Here is a 23,202-nt window from a genome sequence, read left to right as displayed (position 1 = left end):
ATGGAGTTCAGCACTCCATGCCTCGCTTTCGATTCAACATGGCGAAAGTTTTGAAAAGGTCAATATCCAACTGCTTATAAAACATTCGAAGGCATTTGTTTAGCGTTCTGACCACATATATAAATGCCCGTCTCCGAGCCTGTAATTTCTATCCACGTAAAGTCATCACTGGATCATCTGTTCCAAACTCGATTATTCACATACACGCCGATGTCCCGGGTTCGATTCCCTTTACAGGACAACGTTTGAAGCCCATCAAATTTCTTGTGTCCTGATGGTATTGCTGGAATATCGCTGCATAAAACTGGCTCACAGACCATCACCATATAGCTTCAATGCTACATTAAACAACAACAAACAAAAACGATACTTATACGTCCCCTCTGTTGCTCCGAAACCTATTACGAACAATCAAATAATGGCAATTATGATATTTTATCGACACATTTAGAGAAAGAATAATAATTACGTGTTCAAATACAACTCTTGTTCAGTGAGTGAGTGAGTTTAATTTTACGCCGCTTTTAGCACTATTCCAGCAATATCACGGCGGGGGACACCAGAAAATGGGCTTCACTCATTGTACCCATGTGGGGAATCGAACCCGGGTCTTCGGCGTGATCTTGTTCAGTAGTTCCACAAACCTCGAACCAAGGTGGGCCAAGATTTGAAGTCACTGCCATGGGTAGACTAACAGCTAATCTCTGAAATGAACATATTTTACTGAAAAAACGTTCATCGTGAAAACAGTCTAAGTAAACTTATCCTCGGTACTTTTCGTTACACTCCACCACTGAGTCTAACAAAACCTTATGGGAGGTCGCGTTAGGTAACCTTTGAGATTGACCAATCAGAACACACCTTACCAAATCGCGAAAGTGCACATTCGCACATACCTATTGAACTTTTTATCTCGAAAAGGTTCGCACCCGAACGAATCCGAATGCTATTTGGCGCACGTTCGCTGCCATGGGTTTCTCCCATTATTTCAGACACATAGCTACTGCTCCCAAAATGCAGTAAATATGACATTTGTATGAAGGAGAGTTATCGCTCCAGGTTATTGAGTAATGACTTCCTAAGAGTGGGCATTTCACTGACAACCACGTGTCGAAGAAACCTCAAATAATTGCAATGCCATGCGTGAAACGGACCTACTGTTTACATAATATGCACGCTGTGTTTATAAACACACCCTAATTGCATGAGACCGGTCGTGTCGGCATGTTAATTAGCGGGGGTTCTCTATAAACAGCTAATTGTGGCTCTTGTGTAACGTATATTGCCGGTCAATGCATATCACACCTTGGCTGTGTTTGTTTGACGGTAATGAATTCCGATCTGTGTCGCATTTTCCAAGTCGTAAAATGTATTTCTTTCTGTTTTGTTTTTGACTAGTCAGAAGGACTTGTGTTTTAGATCTAGTTACGTTTAGAATATATATACTATCTGTGATCAGTTTCGTTGCAAATTTATTTCGAACATGTTTGATATTTGAGGAAGGTATATAAATAAGTAAAAACATTTTCGTGTTAAATCTAAACTTACAATTTGTTGGTTTGAACTTAAGATGTAGACTAAAGCGATGAAGACGAACCGATGACGTTGGATCAACACGAGTTGTCTGCTCTTCGAAAAGTACCGGCGAAGCACAGGTGCTTGTAAATATGTCCGACGACAAATAGTCCTGTGAACGCCACTTGATATTTAGTCCATTTTGACACGTATGTACATAATGTATATATGGAAATACTGACATGGTATATATGTTTACGTAAAGGCGGTGTAAATTGCTTTATTGAGTAATGTTAGGATAACTTTATCGCAAAATATTTCTTGTTATTACTACACGGACAGCACTACTTTACAAAGATGGCCGAATAGACCGGAGTCTTACAAAGGGTAGGATAAAAATGAGATTGTTCGATTGCTTACCATATTTTGTCTTCAGAAATATTTCACTTTTGTATTTTGTTCATGCTGTAATGAGATATCCTATTGATAGAAAGGATTATTGAAAAAGATCGACGAAGAATGAACTTACTGGGCCGAGAAGTATACGGAACTTGGTCGTCCAAACTAAGTTTATGGTTTGACAGGATTAAAAAAAACTCCTTGTTTTACCATTCTTTGCCAGCATGTTTATATTGTCGTGCTCGGTTTCAAATGGCACGTTTAGTTATTCTTTTCTAAGTGTGCATGACATTTATAGGTCATTTTATATGAAGATGCACACTAACTGATATTCATTGCTGTTCGTGACTCTTTAATCGTGGGTGGAATTGACAGTTCATCTTAGAAGTTGACCATACTGGAACACACACTGTGAGTTAGATGACAGTGATTTTGAGTATCTGTGCAACAGTTTTTGTATTGGAAAAACTTTACGTCAGTCAGTGACTGTCCGATCTTCCTGGTGTTCAAGTATATGGGGATTTGCTTGTACTGTGATGAACATGTTTACAGGAACTTCCACATGCAGATTCAAACTCCAGTATGGGTTGCATACTAACCTGATACTTTTGGAAGTTTGCTCATGTTTTTTCCTCAGGCTGTTAAATTTATGTAGAAGTAGAAAACCGCAAAGCGTGGCATGAACACAAATATTTCCCACAAATCCTGTGTTTAGTCTGATACTATCAGCGTTAGAACACATTTTTTTAGTTCTTTCAGTCGTTAACAAAAAAAGTTGAAACTGCCAAGTTAACACTTATAGGTTAATACATTTGTTGAAATATACATTACATTATTATGTTAAACTGGCAATGATAGATCTGCTGTACAGAATCATGTGTAGTAAGTGTATCATGTAATATAACCAGTGAGTCATATTCAATTCATTCACTGGTTGTTGATTCTGTTCATTGTAATTGTGTCAATACTGTCATAAGTGTTTGATCAGGAAGTTTTCAACAAGAATGAAATCATAAACTGTAACTGTATTTCATAGTTGCATTATGATTCATTCTAGTTAATTTGAATTAACGAAGATTGCAATAATGAATTATCTATTGCAGTCTTAATTGATCTTCCCAAATCTTCCTACATCCTGCCCTTTGGGTCCATGACTAATGTAAAGATTATGTAGCATGTTAACATGTATGTTTTTAATATTGGGTAACATTTTTTCCACTTAATTATTGAACTTTCAATCATCACAACATTTGCCATATGACTTGACAGAGGCACTTGATTAGCTGGTTATTACAACAGTGCCAGCCATCCAGGTAGAAATTGATTCATCTTAGAGGTGTCTTCATGAATTGATATATTTGGAGGTTCATTGACTTGATGTGCAGGGATGGAAATAATTCTTGAATTGCTAATGTACACCGGTACAGTGGCACTTGCCCTGATAATTTTTCGACTTTAGTTAGCCGATTTCCTTGTTGATTGTTTAAATAAACCACATAATTAACAATGGAAAGTCCACTGCACACAGGTAGAGCATGATATACAAATTAGCTTGCCCGACAGAAAAAACACACTTGACAAGTATGTCGGGCAATGGGTTATTTCCACCCCTGATGTGGATAAGTTGGTTTATCTGTTCCCACTATATCCTAGAATATTAGTTTCGACAATTTGATAGAGGTCAGTGGATTGCCATTACTTATTGATGGCGTAACAAAAAATGTTTGAAACAAATGAGGTGAGCATTGACTGACAAAATATGTTATTAACAGATCTTTTGTTCATCAAGAAATAGTACCAAAATCTGAAGGCTGATAAATGAATGTGAAAAACAGAGTTCTGCAGCTCACATGACCTGTCTATGACAAAGTTTTGAACCTGGCAGCTTCTTTGACTTCAGGATTTAAATTCTCCCACATTCAGCCAACACACTGAAATACTCAGAGTGGTGCTAGGTCATATATTTCAAATGCACAATACTTTGTAAGTCTGGCAAAGTCCTAGCTGTCATTGTGTTGGACCAGAATTACCTGGATCTGTTCAGAGGCTGATCTTTGCCCCCAAGTCTCCAGCTGATGTCAATAAAAATTTAGAAACTGAAATTAAAGATTTTCCAAATTCAAGTTAATATTGATAAGTTACACTTTAACTACTTTGTAGCTCAAGGGATTACTAGTTTATCACTACTTATATAACCGCTAATTGGGAAAATGTTTTTTTGTATAGGTTTGTGGTATTCATTATTGCATTGAATACCTTGTTCAACATTCCTGAGAGGTACAGATTAACATGATAAACTGAGTATTTGTGTGAAAGCTCAATCCCTATTAAGTCTGTTGCATTCAAGTACACTTGAAGTTTTATAACTGCTTTGGCAACTTGCAGTCGTTCTTATCATTATGAGATAAATAACAACCACATAAACCAAAATTTAAACCTTATTGTCTCTTTAAAATTAATGGAAAATGGCAAAATACCCAGTTGAGTTTGATTGAGGTGGGTATAATTTATTTAGCAACTCAAAAGAAAATTAGGATACCCAAATTAGGTTAACACGAGTGAGTACATTACTTAGTGACCCGGAATGTCATCTGTAGCTCTATATCTATAAAATTCTTTAGGTTAAAGAACTTTTCTTAACTCTGAATTTGTACAAAATAACATTTTTTCCCCATTTGCCTGCAGGGGTGCTTATTTCATTATCGTGGATAAATCTTTGATGGAGATGACTGATGAGGAGGACATATGTCCTACATACTGTACAGTAGGGAGCTGCTTCATATGATAGTTTGTTAAGCAAAGCATAAGCTACAACATGTTCAGCTTGCGTTCCAATATATTTATGTTTAGAGTATTAATTTTAGGTTAGCTGTTTTTGACATGTCTTTATGATCTGCTTATTTTTCATGTTAGTTGTGAAGGTCCCGGGGTAGAATAGGCCTTCAGCAACCCATGCTTGCCATAAAGGCGACTATGCTTGTCGTAAGAGGCAACTAACGGGATCAGGTGGTCAGGCTTGCTGAGTTGGTTGGCACGTGTCATCGATTCCCAGTTGTGCAGATCGATGCTCATGTTGTTGATCACTGGATTGTCTGGTCCAGACTCGATTATTTACAGACTGCCGCCATATATCTGGAATATTGCTGAGTGCAGTGTAAAACTAAACTCACTCACTCACTCACTCACTCCTGTTAGTTGTTGTATACATGGTTAGTACTGATAAGGACACTGGGTCACTATTGCTTTATTCTAGTTCTTGTCATATATGCGGTGGTTCTTTTATAAGATAGGTATTTGTTATTTGTAATTGTAATCACAATGTTGAATGCCAGTATTGCATACCATCATATTTAAAGGATTTGTAGCAGTGAGTATTAGATATGAATGCATGACATGGCCCTTTTTTTCTTGAGTGACTGATAATGAACCACCTAGTGGTTTGTCACACTGAAGATCCTGGGTTTATTCTCAAAATCATACAATGCGTGAAACCCTTTTCCGGTGTCCCATGTTGTGATATTGTTGGAATATTGCTAAAGTGGCGTAAAATTGTATTCACTCAATTGTTTACTCATTGTCAACACTTAATTTCTTTGCTCTGCCTTCACCAGAAAGTTCATGGCAACTGTTGTGATGTAGGACCTTCAGGTTAGAGATGCATTTGGCACTTTCTGACTTAAAAAATGAAGGGAATGAATAATTTGGCAATGTAATTGTCTGAATTCAAGCATGTGTCTGATTCAAGCATTAAGACCAACTCTTGGCTGCTAAAATATAATTTAGATCTCATTATTAGTTAATGATACTAATAAGTAGTTAGTAATTACAACAGTCAGTGGGTTCATTTCGATGATGATTTCGAGACTGGAACCAGGTTATAGGTGGAGGACGAAACCACCAGCAAACTCATATACTGTTATCCTGAAACTTATGGTTGACTGTGGAAACCTGATTCATAGACTCGTTTAAGTCATCTTATTTCGTTCATTTCATCTGATGACAGTGAGAAAGTAATTTCATTAGCTGTCTTCTCTGATGACTAGCATTTTACTCACTCACTCACTAGTACAGCTGTGATGAAAATGTCAGGATTGCAAGTTGGGAAGGGGATTTCAGTCTTTTCTCACTGGCTTACATTTTATTTCCTATTTCAGATTTCAAGGAACTTGTGCCATTGATACCAAAATTTTAAAAATATGAGTTATGGGCCTATGTTTTTGATAACCATTATTTTCTCAGGAAGTTGGGTGCAAGAGCAGTAAGCCGTTTAAAGTTTAGAATGCAGGTCAGGTCGTCCTTTTAATAACCATGACGTTACAAATTGAAGATTTACAAAGATTAAAAAAATTCAAGGGCGTCAAAACTCATCTTTCTCTTTGACACACATGTTCAAATCAGTTTGAATCTATATAAAATGATATCAAAAAGGGTATATTTACATTACATACTACTTGATAAACGTGATCAAAGTGGTATCTATGAAAATCTGGTTCTGCTAAAGCTATTAACATAAAGGTCTGAGTATTCGGCTGTAGGCAGTGGGACATAAATATATATTTAATGCATTCCCTTTTGGGGTTGTTACAGCATACTCTCAAACCATCACGCCCTCGTAGCGATACATTAATCAGTCATATTACTTCACTTGCATTTCAAGGAAGTCCAGGGATTGAAACAAGCTCAGATTTATTCGTGTGATCTTTATGTTGTCAGTGATCGCAAGATATTGGTTTGGTATGGAGGAATATTTGCATTCATGTCATTTTGACATGGAACAGTCGCCATTCAACATGCTGAAGGTTTGTCTAAGCATAACTATTGATTCCTCGGCACTTTTGTTATCTGGCCAGTTTTGCTTTTTTGTGAAGTTCAGACAAGTGGCTTTGTCGTTACAAGGGTTGATTATGTTGCGATTCCTTTGTGAAGATGTAATTAACTTAAGGATGCAAATATGTGATCTCTTTTAATTTTGTTTTTTTTTATGATCCTTTCTAGTACAAACGCTTTGATTTCTGAAAGGTTTCTGTTCTGTTGCCAGGTTTGTCAGGAAAGGTCATTTGACTTTAGTTGGAATTAAATGAAGCCTTTTGGCTTTGCTTAAACTTTGTTTAGAAGTTATTGATATGATAGCACCATTTGGGATGACAATTGACATTAAAATATTTTTATGAAAATGTCTTTTTTTATTTATCTGGTAACAATAATCTTTGTACTTTTGAAGTTATTTACCCTTTTTTCAAAAGATGTAAATATACTCACCAGTTTGTGAGAATAATGTGTGTTAAGTCAAATCAGTGAGGTAGATTTCTTGGCTACAGAAGTGTGAATTCGGACTGGATTAAAGGAAGGGCTGTCACTGGTGATTGATTAGAAGTTTCAATGTTCTCAAGGCTTATAATAATTATTGATGAAATGACTTGAGTACAACTATTACAGAAACCTGAACATTTAAAATTAACAGGGACTTTTAGTTTTGAAACCATGCATATTTTATTTATATGTTTATGTTGTTTATGTATTTATACTCAAAGCTTTGAGGGCGGCTCCTAGTGGTTAAAATGTTGACGACCTGGCAGCGATTCCCCACATGGGTAGAATATGTGAAGCCCATCTCTGGTGTTCTTCACGGTGATGTTGCTGGAATATTGCTAAGAGCAGTGTGGGGGACTGGTTGTTAGTCTATCTTGTCATGTGTATTGGCAACTTCTTTGAGTAGCAGGTTAGAAGTTGGGAAGTACAATATTGAACAATATGTATAGATAACAACTTCTTGTATTTGGTGAGTGTGATGTTTTGATACTGATTCTTGTTCCCTTGGCAAGCAGTAGATCAGTCTTCTACATGGCTGGCATTCTGTATTTGACTTCTTTAGGTGGCATTTTAGAAGTTGGGACGTATAATATTGAACAGTTGTTATCCATAAAGTTCAGAGTGAATATTCATTCATATCATGAGACAAATTGTATTGATATTCTGATTCAAATATGTTAGAGTGTTGTGGGATAGTTGAGTGGGGGATAAAGAGTTATCGTCTAAGCAGCCTATGGGCATGCGTTCCGTGGGCGTATGTTTGAGTGATGAGAGCAAGAGTTGGACGTGATGTCCCTGAGTATATTATTACGCTCGCAACAGGACTTATGAATTTTTTATGATGACTATGCTGTCAACACTAGGAATTTAGGTGTAAACGAAACTTCGTTTTATCTACTGATGTGCCTTAAAGGCCTGAGTTTGAGTCTCAGGGTACAAATGTGAAGCCCAAGTCTGGTCTGGTCAGTCATGCCCCGTCATACTACTAAATTATAACAAAAAGTGGTGTAAGATCATAATTACTCGTTTAGTCTGACAGTGTTGCACGTCTTACTGGTGCTGGAATCCTATATTTATGGATTGAAATCTGGATTCCCCTGGTTATGTATTGGGTTTCTCTACAGGGGTTATATCTCTGTGATAAACATCCAGGACCTGGCTTATTTCAGGTTACCTCCCACTCCGAGCTGGCGATCACAGCTCCCATATCTGAAATGCTGTTCAAAAACAGCATTAAAAACTAGTCATTCATTCACTGGCTTCTGATGTACGAGGTGCATGGACTGTGGGGTGTTACCAGCTGTCATTGTTGAATGCCAACAGTGAAGGTGGTTGAACCTGTCTCTAAGTCTAACCCCCTGTGAACATAGCTCTGTCAAAAACAAACTCAGGTAAATGGGAAGTGCTTAATCAGTTCATACAAACACTGAGAGTTAACACCCTAGGTGGGTGCACCTTGGATTGAAATCCTACAGGTGAGAGCAAGGGAGACATGAGGTAAATCTGGAGCTCAATTTATATCATTACTTTCAAAGGGTTTTATGATTTCAAAGGGTTTAAGTGTTGGTGGAAGTGAATTTTATATGACAAGTTTGTTTTTCTGGCTCTAAGAAATAGATTTGGTCATTGGTCTCATGGAAATCTATTTGAACTTGTTGTCTTCTCTTCAGATCAAGCGCTGATTCTTCTTGTGACACATTTTGATCAGCAACCAATTAAGAAAATATTTCTGATTTTTTTATGCTTTTTTTAATGTTGGTTGACCTGGGAAAGTAAGGTAATTGACATCCACATCTGGAACTTAGTGGAAGGCTGCAGTACACACCATCCATGGAGTTTTTGTTTGTTGTCATAAGAATAGAATATCTGTTTTTGCAACTTCTTTTGTGCAGTACCATATACTTGATATAAATCCAGTGATGCACGTTTTGCTACAAAAGGTTTTTACTTTGCTTTTAGCAATATTCCAGCAATGTCACGGCTGGCAACGTCAGAAATGGGATTCACATATTGTACAACTATGGGGAATCAAACTAGGATCGTTGACCCGATGAACGAATGCAGTAACCACTGGGCTACCTCACTGCCCTAGTAGTCATGATATGCAAATATGATGTACGTGTGTCGTTAAAACTGAACTAAGGGATATAGAAACTGAGTAGAATGTTATTCATGTTAATGAGAAGGAATGACCAAACTAGTACTTAGTGGAGTGAAGTGAAATTAAGAAGTTACAATGCAGACCAAAAGTTTTCAACTCTTTACAGTCAAAATTTACACTTAAATTTATGACTAGTGAGTGCCTTGTGGTATACTTGTATTAATATTTATCTCTATCCCAGACTGTCATATGTTGTTTTTGGATCACATTGCTTTGCATGTTCATCCTTTTCAAAAGTCAGAAAGGAGTGTGAGATTTTTCTCCCTGAGACGCTCCCTCTCTCTATAAATTGAGTGATTTGTATCAAAGATATTTATTTTCAAAAACTAACCGTTAATTAGCCAAATTGGTACTAATGCTGAGCCCATTGATGTGTAGTCACTGTATCCTTTCAAGAGGCAAGTCGAGATAAGACCCCAGTCTGTTAATTTTATATTTTAGAATTTTAATTTAAACTATTGATTACTGTACAGACATGTCAGTGCACTGTGGGGGCGGTGGGGTAGTTTAGTGGTTAATGTGTTAGCGTGTCACGCGGAAGACCTATGTTTGATTTTCCCACTTGGGTACAACATGTGAAGCCCATTTCTGGTGTCCCCCTGCTGTGATACTGCTGAAATACTGCTAAAAGCAGTGCACCACACTCACTAGTAGCACACTGTGATTGTCCCGATGGACTGATCTGAACAGCCTTGATCACAAGCCACTCCAAGGCTGGTGATGTCCAGTGGTGTCCAGGAGGTGTAAATATTGCACCACCAGCCTGTGTCAATGCTTGCTTGTTGAATCTCCCTGCTGCCCAGATGGACTTTGTACATTGAAGGCATGCAGTCAAGTGTTGCACGGACCTCAATGACATTGCTGGATGTTTGACTAACTTGGTCTCGGTCAAACACATTTCTACAACACGAAGCAAGGACATTTAATTTACGCCATCCCTTGGGTTTGGCTTGGTTGCTAATGTTTTGTGGTGAAGGTGATAGGGCAGAGGATTCTCAGGAATTTGACATGTGTTTCTTAACTTTTTTGGCAATTTTGTGTATTTGCTGTAAGCCTTTGGGGAGGAATGCATAATGTGTAAATCCATGACAAAATAGCAACTGAAATTGCCTTTTTGTTGTTCATTTTGTAATTTTGGTGATCATCCTTCAGTATTTTACCATCATCAGTGATATTGTCTGTTTCATTGTTCATATTTATTAAAAAACCTGTACACCTGATCTCATTCTGTTTTGCGTGAACTTATTTCTTAAGTTCCTGTTTTGTTGAGTTTTTTGTCATTTTTACTCTTGCACAGAATGAGTCACCACCAACATACGGTCTTTGTACTTAATTGGTTGGCTGTCTGCAGAGCAAGTACAGAAGGGATGTAGCTAATATCATTCACTGATCATTTTAGTTAAAAGAAGTTATGTTCTTAAAACACTTGTTCTCACAGTGGTAATATTAACAAAACCATTAAAAAGCATATTTCAATTTGTTCTTATGATACCATAATTATTAGGTGGTATGATCAGTGCTAAAGAACTTGTTTCAAATTTTGATACTGTCGTGAAACATTAATAATTTCACACAAATGTGGCACAATTCTAGATGAACGTTTTGCTTCATGTCGGGACAAGGGAGGGAGATAGGTGTAGTGTGACATGGCTTAAATCATCTGTGTGTCAGGCAACATGTTAACTTAGTGATGGAGATCAGCTTCCTCGTAGTGCATTTTCAGTCAGCCAGAAAAAAACACTCATGAATAATGCATGTACCCTCCGAAGTCTTCCAGTGATGGGTTGCTGGTCTGGCAACACCCGAGTAAAGATGTCTTGCCATAAAAGTTCGTTACTTGGCCCAGTGTAGAAATATTCTGACCAGGATCAAACATCACTCACTGACTGCTAGAGGATCTGAAGGTTGGTTGGCTTTTTCAAGAAGATAATAGATGCATTTGACTCAGAGGCAATTTTAGGTCTGTGATCGGAAAGCTATAAATAACTAGACCCGCCTGTTGAAGAAAGAGTCAATTAGAGCTTTTAACATACTGAGTCACTATCAGAGGGATGGGGACTTCTGCGGTTCTGGGGGAAGATACTCGTAATCACAGATCAGTTGCTATCATGCTGGTATGCCTGGCTCAACATATGGCTTAATTATGGCTGGAAGAAAAAGAAGTGCATGGATTAATTTGATAGCGGCGATAATGATTGATTGGTCAAGGGAATGTGTTTGAATTGGAAGGAATTGTGACCTTGAATGACCACGTGGGGTCATGTAAGGTCGGGGTTAAGGTCGCAGGTGGGATTTATTTAGATAGGGGATTGCTGCCGAGGGTTCTTCTTAGTCTTTCATCATGTGTAGATACGATGGGATTTAATTAAGATTGTGGTTTTTGACTCATCCTCTATATTGCTGCCTGATCAGGGTTGTTTTACTGGCCTGTATTTTTATCAGCTCATTTACAGGAACATCATTATCACTCACTTAAAACAGATGATGTAAAACTTTGGGCTAGAATTGACCAGTGGTCCAGGTATGTATTTCTGCTCAGAGTGTAGTAAATCATTAGAATTAAGCTGTATTTGAATAGAATAGGCTTTGTTATGTAGGTTCATACGTAACGAAGTAATGTATTTATTTCATGAATCTGTGCAGATCTGTACGAAAGACATTCTGGCTAAAAATTTGAGTGAGTGAGTGAGTTTAGTTTTACACCGCTTTTAGCAATATCATTGCATGGGACACCAGAAAAAATGGCTTCACACATTGTACCCAAGTGGGGAATCAACTAAAAATTGGAATTTTATTAATGATATTAATGTTATGACTGATGTTATGGTTTGGTACATGAACTTTTATTGAGTACAATACTAGAAACAAGTAAGCCACTTTAGTGCTCTAATAGTGTTAAATTAATGCAGTCAGTGTCAAGATGTATCTGAATTTAAAACAAAAATAACTTTAATGTTTCAGTTTTAAACAAAACAATAAACTATTTTCTTCAATTTGCCTCTTGGGAGCACTTAGCAACCTGAGTTTGATATCCAAGGTAAATCTTGATGTGGACAAGTGACAAGACAATATTTTCCATGTTTGTTGACAAAGTGTCTGTAGTGAGTTTGAAGAGAAGTGAAGTGTGCTTTTGTTTGTTGTTTCTGAAGCTGGTATTGATGCATGTTCCTGTATCAGCTTCTGTTGTGGTGGAGTCGTTTGTCCTCATCAACATTGACATGGCTGGGTAAATACTGGACTGCAGGTCAGGACAGACCCAGGTTGTACTATCCACAATTCTACCAAATCTGAGTAGAACTGACCTTCAGTAACCCATGCTTGTCGCAAGAGGCACTAATGGAATCTGGTGGTCAAGCTCGCTGACTTGGTTGACACTTCATCGTTTCCCAGTTGCATAGATCAGTGCTCATGCTGTTGGTCTCTGGATTGTTCGTCCTGATGATACAACTACCTCCCTTAGCTGGCTGTGCATACTCGCAGTAACCAATCTAAGCTGCTGTTACAACCGAGTTTGCCATTGCCATCAACACTGTTTGTATGCAGATTCAGATTTTGGGGAAATCATACAGACAAATTGTCAGGTCCGAAACTTAAAATAATTGTATGCAAGAACTCCTTCCATCTCTTTCAGAGTTCCTCTGCATGATTAGTGTTCCCAAATTTGATCAGTTAGATAATTTAAAAAAGACAATGAGTTCTGATTGGATTGCTCAACTTCCCAGCAAAGACACGTATTTGGATAAAAAGCCAGTCAAGGGAGGTAATAAACTAATTGAGCCGACCCGTAGTTGCAGCCAGGGTATAGTGTAGATTTATTTGAATATATATCCTCAGACCTGGAGATACTGAGGATGTGGATTGCCAGGTCCAGACATAATTATTTACAGACCACTGCCATGTAACTGGAAACCAAACCAAATCAAGTAGTATTGGAATGAACATGTTGATTTTGTCCAGTGGCTGTTTGTTTTTGTAAGCTATTTTGGGGTGAAAGGGTCCTAGTACTCCTACATGTTGTTTATTGATTTCTTTGCTTACTTTTTGTTATTTTGACCACTGTTTCTCTCTTGTATTTTGAACCACCAAAGTATTTTAGTCACTGTCAAACCTTAATCTGTGACAAAACTGTACAGCCCCGTAAGAGAAGAATTTGTCAAATAATTGAAATTTTTCCAAAAGTGTATCTTTGACTCCGAAGTGTAGCATGAAATCAACAATGCTGAATGAACTGCTTGTTGAAAAAGACTATGAAAAGATATCAATACCTGTGTACTAAATCCCGCCTGGAAGACATCGTGTAGGCTGACATCAAGTCTATTATTGTAAATGGACTGGTTTCATGCAGAAAGCCATCAGTGGAATAGAAACTAGGGGTATGTGAGTGGTTGTGTGACAAACGATATGAAACTGCAGCCTGTTGATAAATGTCAACAGTTACTAATTGCTGACCTTGTGATTGAAGTGCGTGTTTGTATGTGGGATGTCAGTTCAGTGAGCATGCATTCATGTGAAGACCGTCTGCTCTAAATGGGCTGTAAACTCAGGCACAGGGTTCTAATCTTTTAAGATTTTAAGATTTTATTGTTTTCAGATTTTTATCTGTTCTTTGACTCTTGGAAATTTTGTTTCAAACCAGTTGCAATATATATAGATGGGAATCAGTTTTATTCAATTGCAAAACCTTGAGTCGAGAAACTCATTTCCAATAATATCTACATTATCTATAATTAAGAAACTGTGATATCCAATGATATCTGTAATATCTATTGTTAGGAAACTGATAACTATGATATCTATAGTATTTATAAATAAGAAACTGATAACCAGTTATATCTAAGAATCTATGATTAAGTAAATGAAATCAAATGATATATATAGTAGCTGTAATTAAAAAAAATGATATCCAATGATACCTGTTATATCTATAATTAAGAAACTGTGATATCCAATGATATCAACTGTAGTAGCTATAATTAGAAAGTGATGCATGCAAATCCCATTGTTCAAAATTGTAATGGAGGCATCCTCATCAAAACTTACAAGTTAAAAAGTTAAAACTACCTGCACCCATTCGCTATGGGACTAAAGGCCCAAGGACACTCTTCATATGAAACATTGAGATGCTGAATCTGGCCTACTCCTGAGGGACCTGCTTATCATGTAACAGGTGATTGGACAACAGCTGGCAATGGCATCGCATGAGGAAATCCTGTCAGATAGACCAGTGTCCGAGAAACTAATCAGCTGACTCACGCCCACCAGGAATAACTTCCTCCCTCAGAGCTGCTCTTGGTGCCTGCTTGTGTTAATGGCAGCTTTATGTGGGTTTGCTTGCAGTTGAATATTTCTTGTTTAATATATGGAGGGTTTATTGGAGTGGTTTGTTGTTCTATTGTGTGATTGCTCCTTGTATGATAAGTTGATAGTTCCGAGGATGCTGAAACTCTAGAGTTGTGAGTATGTAGACTTGTGAACCTTGACTTCAGCACTTGCGGGCTGCAAGATGTAGGTACTGATAAGCTTGCCATTTGTGATATATGGTTGGATGGTGTTTTGGGTGGATAACTCCACACTATTCAATATTCCAGCTATATGGCAGTGGTCTGTAAATAATTCAGTCTGGTGCAGACAGTCTAGTGATCAGCAGCATGAGCATTGATCTCCACAATTGGGATATGATGACGTGGACCAAAAGTGGGTGATCAGAAAATCCTTAATAGTCCCTTGCTTCAGGATTCATGCTTGTTCACCAGACTTAGGTAGAAAGGGTTTAGAATCAGCTTGGGTAGCCTTGAGGGTAAAGTGTTTGCCCATTACGTCAAGCACCTGGGCTTGATTCCCTGCATGGGTACAGTGTATGAGGCCCTCTTCTGGTATCCCTTGTCATAATCCTGGAATATTGCTAAATTGGCTCGAAACTATACTCTTTTGCTCACTGACCGAGAATTATAGTGAGCATGTTGGTTCAAAAATGAGTAAAATTAAGAAGTGCTAATGAGATCACCTTGTAGACTACAACCTTTACGCTCAGGTAGATGGTAGCTCTATGAATTTGTGTATGGAATAATGTCACTAAAGATCTGTGCAAATTCTCCATGCTCTGATCTTACTATAAATTGGAAATAAGATCATTATATCTACCTGTTGGTACTGTTATAACCTGAATTGCCTATAACTCATTGGCGGAAGTTTTTTGTATGGATATTTTAGCTTATTTTACTGCAGATATTTCATTACGCACATGTCTCAGATTTGTGGCTTAAGTATAGCATTGTCAGTATTATGAGAAGACCCCCTTGTACTTTTTTTCCCATCGAGATTGTAAAAACATTGCCAGCATCTTTTGTTTCTACAACTGGGCTCCCCCTAGACATTTATATTTGGGGGTCATTGGAGTATCAAAAACTAAATTTGGAGTAAAACAATCAACACAGATTTTCAACTAACAATTTCCTTTTTAGGAACATGCCTCTAAGCTTGAGTTCTAATGAACTACCGTGTGTACATTCAAATCAGTTTGATATCAGAAATCAATTTAACAGTGTTCACGAATAGTGTCTGACCCTCTGGCAAATCTGACGGATTTGCCAGTGGTCAGACAGAAGTCCCCAACCTGCTGGCCCCAGTGTCTGACTGAATATATCACAATGACTTTGTCTGAAGTTGTTATTTGTGGCATGTGACGCTTGTTCTTTGTTTATAAATTTTTTAATAATGTTTTTAATAATTTCAATGCCAATCATGACAAAAGTTAAAGGTCACATGCAACCAAAAAATCAAACATAATTAAAACACATTTATCAGTTATTCATGACATATAATATACATTGCTGCTTTAAAAAAAACAAATAAACACAATTATAGGTGTACAATTGCGATTCAAAAGTGCAATATTTTGTACTTCGGCTTACTTCCCCAGAAACGAAGCCCTCGGGAGACTGAACCCAGTCATAGCGGGTGGATCTGCACTCAAGTGTAATGATGGCTTCTGATTGGCTGTTTCATTTGCTGATATGCTGAGGGTTCATTGTGTGTACAGAAAGATGATCTGTTTGATGGGCATTTCAGAAGTATAGCCAATCACAAGAAAGTAAGATTCTTTATGGATAAAAAAAAAACAGCAACTTCTTTTTGTGTACTTGATGCATCGTTTCTGTATGGATTCATATACTGTTGTCAAACAAAATCTTATACACTAAAAGAAGTCGTTATCCATGAAGAATGTATATAGAGATGTTGGGTTTGCAAAATATCTTTTTTCTGAATTTGCGCTCAATCCAATCAAAAATCATGTCAGTAGAGATGGTAAACTACTGCGTGGCTGGAATCTGTCATTTGTCCAAGTACAAAGCAGGACTTGAAACTGACAAGCGTTTGCACCGGTTTCCGTCATAGCCAGTCATCTGAAAAAAAATGAATGTAGTTTGTTTGCAACCCACAGACATAAAAACATGTCATGTGTATCACACGTGCCTATTACATAATGTGGCAGACATGGGACTCGGGTGCACGAGTCATAAATCAACTTATTTTCTTTATGTCGTATAGTCTGATAGGTGTTAAGTTCAAATTGCACGTGGTCAATGATTGAAGCTGTTTATTGCATGTTGTCTTTAGCAGACAGGCAGACAGACATATAGGTGTGAATAAACCAGACACTGAGCTTTCTCTGTGACAGAGACTGCTTACCACAATCAACAAGTTTTTTTATGTAACGAGTAGATTATTTACTTGTTTGTGTACACAACCAAGATTAGACTACTGCTCACGACCTCAGACGCTGGGCATGCATACTGTTTCTAGCTCCGCGAACCTCTTCACTGCGCATGCGCTATGGACGTAGCGCAGCACAGCTGTTGAAACCAGTTTTCCCCCCAGCGCTGGGGGGAATTTAGTGAAACGTTTAAACGATTTCGAGGGCTTTTTTTTTCATCGCGTTTTTTTCAGCTTTATAGGTTGAATTGGCATTTTTTATGATTTGTTTCGGTAAGTGCATACCGAAAGGTACCAGAATCTGCAAAGTTGTGTTTTACGTTGCATGTGACCTTTAAATCTGAAATGTGTGTTTAATTTTATTGTGTGGTTCCTGTGAATTTTCAGTGGGTCAGACAGACATCTGAAACTTACAGGACCCAGTGTCCTGTTACTTAGAAACACCATTTGTGAACACTGCAATTTAGTTGCATATGTTAGCTTTAGCATTGAATTGTGTTGTTTTGATCAGTGATTTTATTGCATCAGAAGTGATACAGTGTTTATTTTTAATGGGTATTTTCTCTTTAAACTGCGTCTTATGTGCAGGTTTTCCTAGTCAAAATATAAAAATAATCGCATGGCAACTTGCATGACAAATGTTTTTGGTCTGTATAGCTCAAGAGCAGCCTGTAGTCACATGACCCATCTCCCGCCCATCTTGACACCTTCCTGATCTCTTGTCGATTCTCTTGAAGAGTTCCACATGTTCTCATGGCATCTGGGTTTTGCACACTTTGCTTGATGACACGATTAGCTTCCACTTGAATGACCTCCACTGCTTGACCCTAACTTGGGGCAGATAGACAGCTCTCATGGCTAGTTTTACTGTTTACTATTGGGGATTCTGCAGTTGTAGGAGTCAGGGAAGGCAGTCTTAACTGAACTTATCCTTTTTGGTCAAACTTATGGATGTTAGTGAAGGTACAAGGTGATGTGAATGTTCTTGAGTGAGTTTAGTTTTACCTTTTGACCAAGAATAAGAAAAGAATAGCTTTTATGTTGCTGTATATATGATATAAGTCCCATGCTAAATGATATGTGGAAAAAGTGAGTGAGTAATGTTTTACATTCATTACAGCATCATCACGCTGGGTGACACCAGAAAAGGGCTTCACACATTGTACCCATGTTGGTAGTCGAACCCAAGTCCTCAGTGTGACGGAGCGAACGCTTTAAACAAGGCTGCTCCACCACCCCCAGAAAATACTTGAAATGGGGAGATTGTGTTGCCTAGTGTTTGAATGTTTGGGTAGAGATGAGTGGCCAAGGCTTGAACTTCTAAGCATTGCATGTTTGATGCCTGTTCTTTGTGGAATTATGAGGAAGTCACTGGGCAGAGATTAATATCATTTAATGTGACCTAAGCTATATATATATCTATATTGAAGAAAATGTTTCTTTTCTCTCTTTAGAAATATGTTCTAAAGGACTGGTTGAAAAATATTTTTGAAAGAACAAAGTATATAATTTACTGAATTTGTGAACATGCCTGCTCCAAATCAGGTTACCTTAGAATGAAGATACCTTTTCACAACAGCACACACGTCGTCGTCAGGCTTGCTCACTTCGTTGACATGTCAACTAATCCCATTTGTGTAGATTGATGCTTATGTAGTTTATCATTGCATTGTCTGATCCAGACTCAATTATTTACAAAAAAACGCCATATGGCTAGAATATTTCTGAGTGCTGCATTAAACATGAAAACAAACAAACCATTTATAGTGTATTTATGAACACTAGTCATTTTCTGTCATGCAGTTTATGATGACAGCTTGTAGGCTTGATTTAAGACACATATTAGAATTAGAATAGAATGAAGGAGTGTTGCAACTTTCTGATATTTCCATATGTAAATTAAGCCATTCTGAATGTCATTCTCAGTTGAAACTCTCAAGTCATCACAGTGCTTCACATCCTTGATATCTCCAGGGTATACCTTCCAATAAGTTTCCACTATACCCTGGACGCATCTACGGCTCTGCCAGATAAATTTATTACCTCCCTTGACTGTCTTTTCATCCAGTCAGGTGTCTACGCTGGGAAGTTGAGCAAACCAATCGCAACTCACTTTCGCTTTTTTGAATTATTTAACTGATTATACTTGGCAACATAAACCATGCATAGGTTCTTTGGAAGAGGTAGAAGGCGTTCTTGCATATGTTGTTTTAAAGTTTCTGACCTGTCAATTTGTTTGTATGATTTCCCTAAAATCTGGGACGCACAGTGGGCAAACCTTCGCAGTTGCGACCGCTAGCTTTGTTGACACTGGCAAACTCTGTTATAACGGCGGCCTAGCTGATTGGCTACTGTGAGAAGGCGGAGCCAGCAAAGGGAGGTAATGAATTTATCTGGCAGAGCCGTAGATGTGCCCAGGGTATAGTGGAGACTTATCGAAGCGTATACCCTGGAGATATCGAGGATGAGTGCTTCATTACTGAAAGAAAATGTATGATGAAATCCATCATTCATGTTGACACAAATTGAACTAAACAATTGCGTTCCTTCAGTGAAGATTCTCTGTAGATATGGTATTTCTAACATTCTGTTTTCATTTTCTCCATAAGTTTCAGCTAGTTATGTGTGAAAAACACTACTTGATCAAGTTGATGCTAGGAACATGGATTATCTGTCTTTCATAATGTTTGCTGTAAGTCCCATGACAGTAGCTTGGGATTAACACCATTTATTCACTTGGAACAAATGAGTTTCTCATAATGTAGTTGTTGTTCTGTAAATACTGGAATAATATGTTTGTTTGGAAAGATCGGTTTCATTCAGATGTGTTAGTGCCGACCCATGGAGGCAAGGAATTCCTTGACAGTGTTTATTTGTCATGTGGTAGTTTAGGTGTTCATACCAATCTCTGTGAGTAACTATCTAAGTATCTTTAAGAATAACACTAAAATGTCCTGAAAGAGGCGACAAGTGATTGGGTGATCAGGCTAGCTGACTTGGTTGACACATGTCATTGCATTTCAGTTGTGTAGATATTGATGCTCATGCTGTTGATCTCTGGAAGGTCTGGTCCTGCCTTGATTATTTATAACTGTCGTGTAGCTTTAATATTGCAGTATAAAACTGATCTGTTTCTTTAACCTTACATTGACGTAATCTCTGAAAACATTAGTGGTGCACTGATTGATCAAATAATTGATTTATTGATTGTTTGACAATCAAACTTTGGTAATAAATTAAAAACGTTTCAATTGATAACACTGTATACTATCTTCAAAATATCATAAATGTTTTAGAGTGGATACATATATCATATAGACCCATGTTTAATTACATGTTTGAATATGCAAGCATTAATTATAGCTTCGTACATGTAGTATGTTATGAAAATGTGGTTCTAAAAACAAGGAATACTTGTGAGAATATAACACAAAACAAGCAATTTGATTGGTTGGTCAGACTGTCAAGAAGATGCCTGCTTTCCCACACATGTTCACTTCAACAAAACATTTTGTATTTGTGAATGGCTCATTTCTCATCAAATTCACAAACAAGGTTGGAAATGGACAGCAAATGGTTGGAATTTGTCACATCTACTCTTAAATGTACAGCTTCTCTATTCTGATCTTCATCAGAAAATTGACATGTAGATCTTGAGTTCAACATTTCTCGATTTTCGCGCTCTAAAATAATTGATGTACATATCGTTTAACTGGAAAAATAGTGATCTAAGTTTACATTAGTTGTCAAATGCTCCATGACCTTCAATATTCTTTTGTCAAAGAGTTTGTTTCTTTTTAAATCCATTTTTTAAGGAAGAACGGGTTATGATCTCGTGTCGTATGACATGTCTACAAGCGGTTGTGTAGCAGCAGTCGACTCATCAGCTGGTCTTGTGTTAGTAAATCCATGCTTGTAGTTGATCATTTATTGATAACTGATCGACAGAAGACATTGATAATCCATTGTGGTTTTAGAGATGATTCCCAACACTAGAAAAAATAATATTCTGATGCAATCAATCTCAAATTTGAAATGGAGCCAAGTTGAGATAGGTGATTAAGAGGAACTTGAGAAAAATCTAGATTTCCTTCATTTAGGGCCTATGCGTTATTATAGTAAGGCAGGGAAAGAGAAGGGAAAATTTTATGGTTTGACTGAGAGGCAGGCATCAAAGTATAAAAAAGTAATTGAGGAGTTTCTTAGGTTTGAATGCTGTTTGAGAAAGCACATCAATGACCCTATTATATCTACATGATAATGGCTAGGTGCTGTGACATCTTCCCGGCAATTACTTGACACCTGCATCTCTGCATCTCAGCTTCTGCCTCACACCATCTGGTCTGGGCAAGTGTTTCCTCAACAGGCTGGTATCAGGTGTTGTAAGAAACTCTGTTCAAGCACACACTCTCTGTTTAAGCCAACACTGGCCACAAGAGGCTCAGGTATGAGAAATGCATGAGACTACATGCATTCACTGTCTGTGTACACTGTCTGCAGACACTCTGCTACCTGGAGGCAGCGACTCACCTCCCACTCATAGTCCCTCTGAGACAGATAACACTGTTTGAAGCAGGATTTGATTATTTGGTTTCCATGACAACGGCAGTACTGTATCAGTTTTCGAAGTAGGTAGTATCAAATCATTGATGTTGATAAGTTATGTTGGAGTGTGGAGTATGGTTGAACGTAAGTGCTCGGGATTTTAGGTGGATTCATCTTCTAGGGTTCATCTTCTTGGGATTTGTCATCTCAAGTGTCTGGAGGTATTTAAAGTTTGGGTTTTTATGTAGACGAATATACAATCAAAATTTCCTAAAATCATGAAACGGTTCATTTAGAAAGTTCTTTGAACATTATATTTGACCAGTAGTTCACTTGACCCTTGGGTTGACCATTAGTTGCAGGTGCAAAGGGATTCCTCTTCCAACAGGAATTATCCAGAGGCAAGACATTTGTGAATTTCATTTCTTGGTTTCCCTTTGATGTCTGTAATTATGGCTTTTCCTTCTGCCTTTGTATGGACATGGCAGAGTTACGTGCAAGCAAGTCTTAGAGCATATGTCAGTAAAAATACCCTCACTTCTCAGTGTGGAGAGTCAAATGAGGCTGTGTCTTTCTTCATGGTCTTGTATTGTGACATAGTGTTGTAGTAACAGGCAGTTACACTGGAGCATTGGGCAGGGTTGTCATTTTCAGTCTGTGGCGTGACATTTAAAGTTTGTGCTCAGTTGAGATAGGGTACTGGAATACTTTGTCCAGTTTACATCAAGGGCTCTGTTCCTTAAGACAGCTGTAATACTACAGTGATCATAACTTCCATACTTAAACATAGCTTTACGACAGTCGTAGTGCTAAGGTTGCTTTGTGGAATGAAGCCCAGAGTTAGCATGCAGGGAATCATGAGTTCTAACCCAGAGATCCTGACAAGACGTCTGGACAGTTAGTGATTATTGAAAGATGAATGATAGTGATGATCTGGACAGTCCATGACATTAAGGATGATGGTCGTGATGATGTGGACAGTCAGTGACTATATAAGAATGATGGTCGTGATGATGTGGACAGTCAGTGACTATATAAGGATGAATGATAGTGTTGATGTGGACAGTCAGTGACTATGTAAGGATGAATGATAGTGTTGATGTGGACAGTCAGTGAATATGTAAGGATGAATGATAGTGTTGATGTGGACAGTCAGTGACTATGTAAGAATGAATGATAGTGTTGATGTGGACAGTCAGTGAATATGTAAGGATGAATGATAGTGTTGATGTGGACAGTCAGTGATTACTGAAGGATGAATGATAGTGTTGATGTGGACAATCAGTGACTATATAAGGATGAATGATCGTGATGATGTGGACAGTAAGTGACTATTGAAGGATGAATGCTAGTGATGATCAGGTTGTAACTCTGTGCAGTACAAACATTTGATGATTTTGTTGGTCAAGTGTAAATTAAAGGTTTAAAAGCTGTTTTATTCATCATTTAGCAGCAGGAGTGTCTGAGCTGAAGTTTGGGCAGTGTAAAACAATGTGTATGAGAATATAAATATTAATTACAGGTTGATCTTTACCAGGGGTTAATTTTTTTTTTTAAAA

General features: G+C 37.7%; 1 protein-coding gene across 1 annotated transcript in view; it reads left to right on the top strand.

The window, feature by feature from the left end:
• Positions 1-1,865: 1,865 nt before the first annotated feature.
• Positions 1,866-23,202, top strand: part of LOC137281415 (SH2/SH3 adapter protein dreadlocks-like) — a 40,366-nt gene continuing 19,029 nt past the window's right edge. Inside the window, exon 1 of the mRNA XM_067812629.1 lies at positions 1,866-1,902. The gene's annotated coding sequence lies outside the window, so the exon portion shown is untranslated. The remainder of the gene's footprint in view (positions 1,903-23,202) is intronic.

Source organism: Haliotis asinina, chromosome 4 (genome assembly GCF_037392515.1).
Source record: "Haliotis asinina isolate JCU_RB_2024 chromosome 4, JCU_Hal_asi_v2, whole genome shotgun sequence".
NCBI lineage: Eukaryota > Metazoa > Mollusca > Gastropoda > Lepetellida > Haliotidae > Haliotis > Haliotis asinina.
This window is presented reverse-complemented; position numbering and strand designations above follow the sequence as displayed.